This window comes from Crocuta crocuta, unplaced genomic scaffold (genome assembly GCF_008692635.1).
Source record: "Crocuta crocuta isolate KB4526 unplaced genomic scaffold, BGI_CrCroc_1.0 scaffold143, whole genome shotgun sequence".
Classification (NCBI taxonomy): Eukaryota; Metazoa; Chordata; class Mammalia; order Carnivora; family Hyaenidae; genus Crocuta; species Crocuta crocuta.
This window is the reverse complement of record NW_027529175.1, coordinates 7,467,514-7,479,025: the sequence shown is the minus strand read 5'-3', so window position 1 is coordinate 7,479,025 and position 11,512 is coordinate 7,467,514.

Here is an 11,512-nt window from a genome sequence, read left to right as displayed (position 1 = left end):
GTGTTACTGTCAGAAGCAGAGTTCTTCACCTCTAGTGTCTCAGTCCCCAAACACCGCGGCCTGACTTTTCTGCTGCCCTTCATGACAACACGGGTCTCGCCTCCCCCAGGAAGGCCTCCTGCCTCTCCCACGCATCCGTCTCACTCTGGGCTACCTGCTCCCAGGTTCTCGGTGCCCACCAGGACCTGGTGTTGCTCTTTCTTAGGGACACGGCCACGCTGCCTCCCCTGTGGCCTCTGCACGTGGCACAAGGCTGGGTGTGTTCAACAGCAAACACTAGCAAAGCCTCTCGAAGGCCTTTGTTAGGATTCTGTGGCTTCAGCCTCTGTTTTGTTCCTAAAGCTTCTTTGTTTCCTCTTTCAAATGCTAATGTTTTAATTTAGTCTTTTTTATTATAAATGCCAGAATTCTTCTAATTGGCATCCCCAGCTGCCTGTAGACGTATTTCTTGCAGTTAAGAAAAATCGTCTAGTCATTAAATACCATTATTATTTTGTTCTTGTATCCCTTCAACCTACCAAACTATTATAAACTCTTGATTATTGTAACATTCATCAAAACAAACATCAAAAAGAATTCCTCCGGAAGCCACTCAGCCACAAATGGAATGTCTTCATCTCCAAGTTCTGCCTCGTCCTTGACCACAGACCCGTCCGAGTGCCGCCTGAGCCCACGTTTTCCTGTGGCATTCTGTCCTCCTTGATTCTGCAAGATAGGCAGCCTCTGTTTTGCTATATAATCTTGATGGTTTGTTTTTGTTTGAAAAACTCTGAATAAAAGACAAACCCACGAATCATTTACACCACTATCACCTATAAACGATCGGAAGATGGAAGGTTTCCTACGGAGAGAGCGCAGCAAGCATGTGTACCAGTCGGGCCTTGCGCCCCGCCCCCACGCAGAGGACGGAGACGAGACAAAGACAGGGTCGGGCTCGGAAACTAGGATCCGCGTCTCCACGGCCAGCAGTGGAGAAGGCAGCACGGTGTTGAGCGAGAGGAACCTCCAAGGCCAGAGGCAAGTGCAGTGGGCCAGGGTGACATGGGTGGACTCCTACCAAGTAATGGTGACCAGAGCATCAGACTGGAGGCGGGAGCCAGACTCACGGCCTGCAGCCACAGGGGGACGTGGAGCCCTGACCCCGTGAAATAAGACTGGAAGAAACTTCCTCTGGAACCCCGACTCTGTGCTTTGAGGAGAGTGTAGCTCTGGGAAGCCGCTGGAGACAGACACAACCCTGTGACCAGGATCCGGGCCAGTCCTGCCGGCAAGCTGATCGGGTGCAACCTCGCCGGCGGCCCTGCCAGGACGTCACGTGACTCCTGCGATGGGAGCCCGATCTGGACGGGCCACAGGGGCGTGGACGCGGCGTCTGCAGACGGGGAGGTGAGCACCGAGAGAAGGCAGGCAGGTGAGAGAGGGGACAGAAATATGGGGGGAGCCCAGCTCCTCCCACTCCGATCTGGCTTGGCGACCGCAACGGGGAAAGACTTACAAAAATATAATTCTAGGAACTATAACCAAGAAAATAAGCTCCTGGAATACGAATTGATTTTCGGTGAGGATCATGCACGCCTTCACTTAATGACACATAGAAGCCTCAAAATATGCCAGCGTCTAAAGAGGTCACTGAAGTACAGTTTTATTTACAAATGACTACAAACTGGGAAAAGAACCACGAAATGTTACGAAAACTCTTCTTCGAGAAAATGAACTAGTGGAAGATCTTAAATTTAAAAGAAAAAGGGCTCAGTGAAATACATTTCCTTGAAAAGCAAGATGAGTTGGGGCGTCTGGGGGGCTCAGTCGGTTGAGTGTCAGACTTCCGCTCGGGTCATGATTTCATGGCTTGTGAGTCCGAGCCCCGCGTCGGGCTCCGTGCTGACAGCCTGGAGCCTGGAGCCTGCCTGGGATTCTGTGTCTCCCTCTCTCTCTGCCCCTCCCCTGCTCACGCTCTGTTTCTTTCTCTCTCTGTCAAAAACAGAAAAAACATAAAAAAGTTTTTTAAAAAGTGAGACAAGTTAAAGTCCAGCAAATATAGTCAGATGAAAAGCCATGGATTGGAAGGAAATCGCCCAAAATTCAATACAGTTGCAGCCACATGCCGAAATAAGCCTGATGATAAATTATTCGTTTCTAGCGCAGACCACCATGCAGACATTTCAAATTCAGTGGTCAAGAACTAGTGAGACAGTTCTTGAAAGCATCACGAATATCAAGGTTGTATAAGTCCTGGGAAGTAGAGGTTGAAGGAGAAGGTTCTGGGGAGAATTTTTGAAGCCACCTAACAGGGCCTCATGGTTCCCCACTATGAGGACTGTCCCACTTCATCAGGAAATTAAAGGTTAAAAAAAAAGATCATCACGTATTTCCACTGCTCATCAAGATATGTGTACTCTTAATCTCCTTCACCTGCTTCACTGAGTAATAATACTGTATGTTAACTGAAATTAAGAACAAAAAAAAAAACATAAAAAAAACAAAACCAAGAACATCAGAAGAGTTTCAATCAAAAGTACTGAAAAGAGTCAGGACCTATTCAGGATTAAAAACTGTTTGCCAGCTAGGAAGTAAAAGTAACTTCTTCGGCTGAAGGGCATCTACCAGAAATAAGAACAAGAATCATAATTAGTGATAGCTTCTTAAAAGCATTCTTTCTGAAGTCAGGAAGAAACCAGAAGCGAGCTGTGCCGCTGCTTCTCTTTAAACTTTTACTGAACGCAAGCCAATGCAATAAGGTAAGAAAAAATATTGGGCTCACAAATGATGTATATATTACATATACATGATATAACTAAATCACGTTACATTTATTTGCCAAAGATATGATTGTACACATGGACGAACAGAGAAACAAAACTACCTAGGAAGTGTCTGGATACATAACTTAAAAGTGTGTCCATAGTGTTCCAAAACCATAAAATAAGTAGAAAATACCACAAGAAAAAGTTACCATTTATCTTCTAAAACATAGTGTCGGGTGTCAAAGATTTACCAGACCTTTAGGAGGATTATAAGCCTCAAAGGACATATAAATCTGAATAAATGACTAGGTAGTTTTGAATTGGATGTCTTAGTAGTAGAAACAAGATGATCCTTCGAAAATTAGTGACTGCCTTGTCTCCCCGGAAAGCTCTTGCACAAATATTTGAGTTATGAGCTGAACCAGCTCCTTTTTCATGGAATGTAATTTTTACTTGAAAGAACAACTGATAGGGATGCCTGGGAGGCTCAGTTGGTTGCGCCTCTGACTTCGGCTCAGGTCATGATCTCACGGTTTGTGAGTTCGAGCCCCACGTCGGGCTCTGTGCTGACAGCTCGGAGCCTGGAGACTGTTTCAGGTTCCATGTCTCCCTCCCTCTCTGACCCTCCCCTGCTCGTACTCTGTCTCTGTCTGTCAGAAATAATAAACATTAAGAAAGTTTAAAAAGAATATCCAGTGGGTGGAAAGCTAAATATTAAAAAGCAAAATTTGGAGTCTTTTAGGAGAGACCTTTCTTGAGAGTGACATCACAGATGAAATATCCTGTTATAAAGCTCCTCAGAATGGGGAGCAGAGTATCAGGTACATGCTTGTAAATGCTTCTCTTTGCTCAAAAACAGTAAGTTAAATCTTCAGAAGTAAGAACTAACAGGGAAATGCAAAGCCGGGCTCTAAAGTTAGATATCAGTCGGCTGTGCAGGCACCTGGCGGTTACAGGAATGTGGCGTTGGGGGCGTGAACAGCTGTGTGAGAGGCCGGACCCCAGACGGGGAGGCAGGTGAGGCTCCATGGTTGTGTCCGTGGGCTCCGAGAGCAGCACACTCACTAAAGGAGGGATGGAGATGGACCCTTGTCTCGTCAGCTCTGGATCTGGGCAGAGGGCTAGAGGTGGATTCCTTTGACAGCCCATCTCTGAAAACCCGTGGAGGGCATAGGGCTTGACTTTGTATTTTCTGGGTAGCACCAGAGCACTCCCTCGGATATGTTATTTTCCACCCGGGTTCACAGGCCTCTCGGGTCCTGGTGGAAGGAAATGCAGTGTTCTCTGTAATTATACACCCCCAGACCCATCCTCAGAGCCTGCCCAGAGCGTGCCTGGCTACAGACACCACCAACACGCACACCTCCAAGGAGGGAGTGGCCGGGACCCCATCACCGTCTGTGGGGACTTACGATCTCGGAGGCTGGCAGCTATGTGTTCTCAACACGTGTGTCATGCATTTAAATGGAAGAGGGGGTCTAAAACATGGGTAGGAAATAAGACACTATAAAACATGAGAGGTTAGTGGAAAAAAAATCTAGTTCACTAGAAGTGAAACTGTAATAATACAATTAAAATCCGATGCACAGGGACGCCTGGGTGGCTCAGCTGGTTAAGTGTCCGACTTTGGCTCAGGTCATGATCTCCCGGTTCATGAGTTCAAGCCCCTCATTGGGCTCTGTGCTGACAGCTCAGAGCCTGGAGCTGCTTCAGGTTCTGTGTCTCCCTCTCTCTCCACCCCTCTCCCACTCATGCTCCGTCTTGCTCCGTCACTAAACATAAATAAATGTTGAAAACTTTTTTGAAAAAATAATCCAATGCACAGATGAAACTTCAACGAGCTTCAAAAGTGGATGGCTGGTCTGAAGAAATGAGAGAGCAAATCCAACAGGAAGTGATGGTACAGATCTCTGAAGAGGCGGGACCTTGGTGGAGTTGATGGTGCGGGCGCTGGAGAAGCGCAGGCCCAGCAGCGTGACCAGGACGGAGGGAAAACACACACACACACACACACACACACACACACACACTCAGCCACATACTTACACACGCCACATACATGCACGCTCTCACAGTCGCACACACCACACACACACCTAACACAGTGACACGCACACACTCGCACACACACACCAAGGCACGGCCGGTGTCAGGAAGTGAGGGCGGTGACGTGGGGTAGGAGAGGCCTTGGGGAAACTGAGGAAGCCTCTGCGGATGGCAAACGACATAAGCCACGTTCCTACTCTGAAACAATTGCAAGAATTTCTCAGTGTGCCCCCGTGACATTTGTTGAGAAGATTCATGCTGGAAAACCCGCAGTCAGCCTTCGAATTATTTCTTGTTCCTTTGGAAAATGAGGACATGGTTGCCTTATGAACTTCATTTTGTAAAATATAACGTTATATTCATGGTTCATACATATTCTTAATGATAAAACCCAAATTAGACTTTAAAATAATCTGCTATGATATTCCAATTTTTTACGTGGATTTTCTTTAATTGAGTGGCCCTTTCCCAGACCCAGTGTTCCTGGGACGCCTGTGCTGTCGGCACTGACCGCTAACCCCCCCACTGCGAGGCACCACTGGCCCGCGTTTATACGTCCATACCCAGCTACGTGGGTCCTGTCCATCTTCATCGTCTTCGTTGAGCGACTCGCAGTCAGATGAGGGGAAAGTGGTGTGACTTTTTTTTTTTTACTATTTTTATTTGAACCGTATTAATTAAAAATAATCCTGAGAATCTTTTCACCTGCTCAGTGGACGTTTGTATTTCTCTCATCAGAAAGTGGCCTGTTATGGTGCTTTGCCTGGTTTTCTTTGGGGTTGATCATCTTTTCCTTTGGGTCTGTCTCCAGTTATTGTAAATTAAGGGACAGCCAGCTATTTGTCATGTATATTGAAAACCATTTACCTCCCTTTTATTTACATTTTGTGGTTCTTTCTGACATTTTTGATTTGGGGGGAAAAGTGTACATTTCAATGTAGTGAAAGTAAAAAAGATTCTCCTTTCTTCACCGTACCTCTGTTGGACCTTTGTTGCAAACCTCAGGGGTTTGTGTGTGTGGGGGTCTAGTTCTGGACTCTCCAGAGTGTTCCATGGGTCGATTTGGACACGTCTGCACCAACAGAACCCTGTCTCCGTCCCTATCGCTCTGGTATACGAATCGGGCGGTGCACGTGTGCTCCGGGGGCGCCCTCCCCGTGCAGGGCAGGAACCCTCTCCAGGGGGCAGGTGGAGGGGCTGCGGTGACCCTGGTGTCTCCTCCCGCCTCGTAGGTTCCCTGTCCTTCACTGCCGCAAGTCCAGGGTCCGAAAAACCTTTTTTATTCTTTGTTGTTGTTCTAGGCGAGAGGTTAACCTGGGACGTTCATTCCACCTCAGGCAGAACCGAGCATCAATCCTGTCTCATACAGGAACATCTACAGTTACCAGGCATGCGTCTCTAAGGACATAATGAAAGATTGAAGTAGACAGACCGACAAGTCCTTGTTGTAGGGGATTCCGCACACTGTATGTAATACTGCCCTTCAGCAGTGGAGTCGGGTCCCAGGACGGGCTGGGCTCAAGGGCTGCTCTCGAAGAACAGGCTAGAAGTGGAGAGACAGTAACAGGACAGTGGAGAAATCTGGCCAATACCACGTTAACCACGTGATGAAGTTCACCACCGTGGATGCCAGCTCATGTGGACACCACGCGTCCCCGATGGGATGTGTCGAGAAGGGCATTTCCTTCTATGCTATTATTTTCAGAAACCCATAACCAGAGTCTAATTACGACAAAAAAACAGGGAAACGCAGGCTCGGGGACACTTTATAGGATATGTGGCCTGTGCTCTTCAAGGTCATGGAAAACAAGGAAGGACTGAGAAACTGGTGGGCGGCGAGGGGGGAGACCTGACGGCTCAGTCGGTGTGTGGTTCTGGGTTAGAACCAGGGAAAGAAAGAAGATGTTAGTGGGAAACTGGTGAATAAGCTGGAGTTTCATTTAAAGAAATGATTAGGAACATCCCCAGGACACAGAGGACAGGACAGGCTTTCCAGTAAATGGGGTGGGATCAGCTGGGTATCTGTATGGAAAGAGACCATCTTGATCCCTACTTTCACCTACATGAAAATCAATTTCAGATGGATTAGTGGCCTCCGTGTGAAAACAAGAGAGCTTTTAGAAGAAAGCGTAGGAACATATCTCCGTGGTCTTGGTGAAGGCAGATTTTTGTAAACAAGACCTAAGCTGGGAAATTGAGAAATTGGATTAGATCAAAATTCAGAACCCCTGTTGATCAGAAGACGCCTTTAAGAGAGTGAGAACAGGGGAGATGTTCACAGCACAGGGGTCCAACCCTAGACCCGTAGCCGACCACACCAAGAGCTTCAAATTAACGAGGAAGAGAAGACAATCCCACGTAAAACAGGGGAAAACGTGTGAGTAAACACTTCCCCGACAGGGCACGCCGGGACGGCCTCGGAGCCGTCACCACTGCTCCATCGCCAAAGTGGGGAGAACCCATCAAAGCGCCAACATTGGTGTGGATATGGAGAACCCCGTCTCCTAATCACTGCCGGTGGAGGTGCGCGTACGTCACGATGGCTTGGGGACGACACTGCCAGTAGCTAGGAAGGCCCCCGCCCGCGGAGCTGTTCCGTTACCAGCATAGACCCAATAGAAAAGAGGACCTGTGTCCTCCAAGAGCCACAGACCGAGATATTCGGAGAAGCGCTTCTCCCGAGAGGCCCCAGTTGGTGGCTCCCACAACAGAACGGGCGCATGAGTGCGCATGTAGTCACAGCGGAATCCTAGTCGGCCCCGAGAATGGGCGAGACGAGACGTGGAGGCATCTCGCAAACATTGTGTTGAACAAACGAAGCCACGCACAAAAGATGTGTTTTATTCCACGGACGTGAAGTATGAAACTGGCGAAGGAAGTCTGTGCTGTGACAGGTGGGATTTAGTATCTCTCAGGGGAATGGGGTGGCCACTTGCCGGGAGCACTGGACACTTTGGGGGACGATCACGCCCTGCTTCAGGATTTGTGGCTTGATGACATGGTGTGTTACCCCTTCGATACCTTATTCTTGTGCAGCGAGAAGTGCTGAGTTCTTCCACATGTCACTGTCCAGTTTTGCTGAAAGACATTTTAGCAACGTCGTATTTTGATTTGCTGAGTCTAGGTTGAGGGTGCAAGGATATTTATTATTCGCCTCTATATTCTTGTCTTACATTTGAAATAATTTTCTTAAAGTTTATTTGTTTGGACGGCGAGAGAGAGAGCGCGTGAGCCACGGAGGGGCAGAGAGAGAAGGAGACACGGAATCTGAAGCAGGTGGCTCTGAGCTGTCAGCACAGAGCCCAACACGGGGCTTGAACCCACAACCTAAGTCAAAATCGAGAGTCGAACATGTAACAACTAAGCCACCTAGACGCCCCACATTTGAAATAATAAGTAAACAATGCAACATACATCACATATATATTTTATACAATTTATATTACATATGCATTTTTGTATATCATTGCATGTATATGTAAAATAAGAGAAGATTTCGGGGCGCCTGGGTGGCTTAGTTGGTTAAGCNTAAAAAAAAAAATAAAAAAAAAAAAAAAAAAAAGAAGAGAAGATTTCATATCCTGTTATCAGGCACCCGGGCGGGCAGACTGGGCCTGGATAACTCCAGAACATCACGCCGAGTGGGGTGGGGTTCAGGGGGAGAAGGGCCCGAGATCCCCCCCAAGGGGCCCCTGCCTGTGTGTTTTGGACAAAATTTTTAAACTCCATGGATCTCCATTTTTTTCCATGAAAAATGGTAATCACCTCTCTTGTCTCTACTCCTATGGTTTTGTTTGGGAGTCAGATGGGCTACTTGAGTGAAATCGCTGCGTAACGTGTAACCTATGACTTTACGGCTGCAGCCCCTTCACCGTGAGGCGGCTTTTGGCAGAGGGTGAGAACACTTCCCTCCGAGAAGCTCGCAGGTAGTGCCCCTTCCTTATAATCTCTCAGGAGAAAACTGTGCTTCCTGGAACCACACCGCAGAGAGGACGCTCCGGAGCCTTCTCCCAGCGAGCATCTCGAAGAGGCCGACAGCCTGCCCATAACCTTCCTCCACCTCCTTGAGATGCAGCCGGCGAATCATGCTGACCAGTTAAATACACTCGAGACTGAGGTGTTTGAAATGCACAGTTAATTCGTGTTACCACAGGGTCTTAAGTTACTCAGGTAACCTTGGGCGAGTCAATTAACCTCCCTGAGCCTCACTGTCTTCATCCGGAAGATGTAGGGGCTGTGGGAGGCAGCGTGCAGGAAGGTCTCCGAGCTCCAGCCCTCCTTCTGCGCCCTGACGCCGGGCTCCAGTTCACCGAGGTGCAGATTCCCGACGCTGATGGCAGACTAAGAACCACAAATAAACCGTTCCGAACGTGACGATGTTGTCATAAGTCTAATCTGTATCCTCAGGTAGGGAGTAATTACAATCTTCAGTGAACAAGAAAACGACTGAAAATTATAACAAATTCGAGTAAATCCCCTTGATTACAAAACACAGAATATAATTCAGACGCGGTTTTCTATGGCTGCAAAACGATGCGTTAGCAATGGTCTCAGAGTAACAGCGGAGATTTTTCATCTCAGACTGTTGCGTTTTGGAGGCATGCCTCGTGCCGCAGACCAGTCCTCGCCAGCCTGCTGACAGCGCTGAGCTGGAAGATACTTAATACTGAACGATAATAGAATTCAATGCTCATTATTCAAGAGCAGACACGGGTTCTGGCCCATGGTAATTATTAAAATCATGTTTATGCCGAGTAATGCAGTGAACGTCACCTAGTTCTGACCCGGCTGCGCACAGGAGGTGGGGGAGGCCATGTTTTACATCTTATCAATTGGATTTAGACCGTGTTTGTGCTGTGGCAGGAGCGTGGGGCCTGTTCGCGCGGATGAGCGACAAGGCGAGCGGACGAATGGCCGTCGGGCTGCCCGTCCCGCTCAGGTCCTGGGGACCTCAGGTCCAGGGAGACATGGGACTCAGGGTCTCGGCAGGGGCTTCATTTCGCTACGGGACAAGATCGTGGTTTCCTCCTACATCCGGGGCCCCCACGGCCGGGCCCGCCTGGCATTTGGTCAGTGGCACCAGAGGTCAAGATTCTATCAGAAGGCGCTCTGGCCTGGGGTGGGAGGCAGAGGTGAGCGCCCCGTGGGCCACACGACGCCCACCAGGCGGTGGGAGACATGAAGCGTGCCCCACCTTCCAGCAGACACATCTCTGTCTTCCGCCGACGGATGTGGGACTGGGTCCCATTGTGAGGAAAGACCCCAGTGTCCCTGGACCTCACTCTCCTGCTCACCCAGCACCCCTGTCCTCGTAGAGCCTACGGGCCGTCCCTGAGCCCACGTGCACAGTCTTGCCCGTCTGCCGCCCCACTGCGCACCAGTTGATGCCGTTCCACGTGCCCGTGACTGTGCTGGGCTCCATTTCTGTGGGTGGTGGCGGCGGCTGTGACCTGAGAGGTTTGGAGGGAGCTGGGTCCCTGGAGTCTCCAGGTCCCTGACCTCAGGCTGTGGGCCCCAGAGATGCAGGGGGAGGGCCCCCCGTTTCTGTTCTGCTTTGGCCCCGACGCTCAACCTCTTGGGCATGCAGATGAATTCCGCCCCTTGTGCGCCCACCACGGTCCCCACCCCCAACAGGGAGCCTTGGTGCTACACCCGCTGCCTCCCCTGCTCACCGGCTCACGCACTGGGTGCTGAGGCCTGCTGCCCGAGGCGGGGCTTCCGTGGGCACAGATGTCCCAGCCACCCCGCCGGGCCCGGACCACAGCAGGCCAGGAGGGCCTGGGGAGAGAAAGGAACCACAGGCCCACGTAGCTACAGAGTGGCCGCCTCCCGCTGCCTCTCGTCACGCTCTTGGGGGTGCCTGGGATCCGGCTAATTGTCCCAGTCTTCTGAGAACAGATCCTCCAGACTCCCATAGGCGCCTCTCGAGGCCGTGAACACGTCGTTCTCATTATTTGCCATCACAGCGTATCTTGGTAAATGCAAATAGATTTGTTTTCAGCTGAAAATCTGCTACCCCAAGTTTCTTAGGGCTCAGGCACTGCTCTGTCTCGATCCCTCTGTCGAACGCCTTTGCGGGAGGAATCCTGACGGCCGTAGGTGATCTGTGGGCTGGAGGAGCCGGCACACTGAGAGCCACGCGGCAGCAAAGTGACGTTTGCGCTGCTGACTCACTGGGGAGGAAAAGAGAAGATTGAAGGACATAATTAAAACTTAGACTGAAAAGTATTCTTGATTTGTAATGCACAGTACGGCTGCCTCTCTGACCCGGGCCAGGAAGCACACTCTGCCGTCTGACGGCACGTGTGTGCGTAGACACACAAGTGGCTCTTCCGTCTGAGGACAAGTGATCTGTGTGACGTGGCCCTAACTGCCTCCAGGCCGCCGGGCAGCCCTGGGCAGAGGTCTGTGGGGACGGGATGGTGGGGAAGGTGGGAGGTCCCAGCGGGAGGGGGGGGCGCTGGGGGCTGGGGGGAAACGGGGGCCCTGGGCTGAGGGAGGGCAGAGTCCGTGAGCCACGTGGCCTGGTCCCTGCGCACGGGGAGCTCAGGCCCAGGCTGCTGGGCAGAGGGCACTGGCCCTCGGGTTCCCCCAGACCAGAGGGCCGTTGCCAGTGGAGACGGCGGCTTGCAGCCCCCCACAGTCCCGTCCCTGCCGAGGTCAGGCTGGTGCCGGAAGTGAGGGCCGGGACCCCACAACAGGGCTGTGTGAAGCCAGGTTCT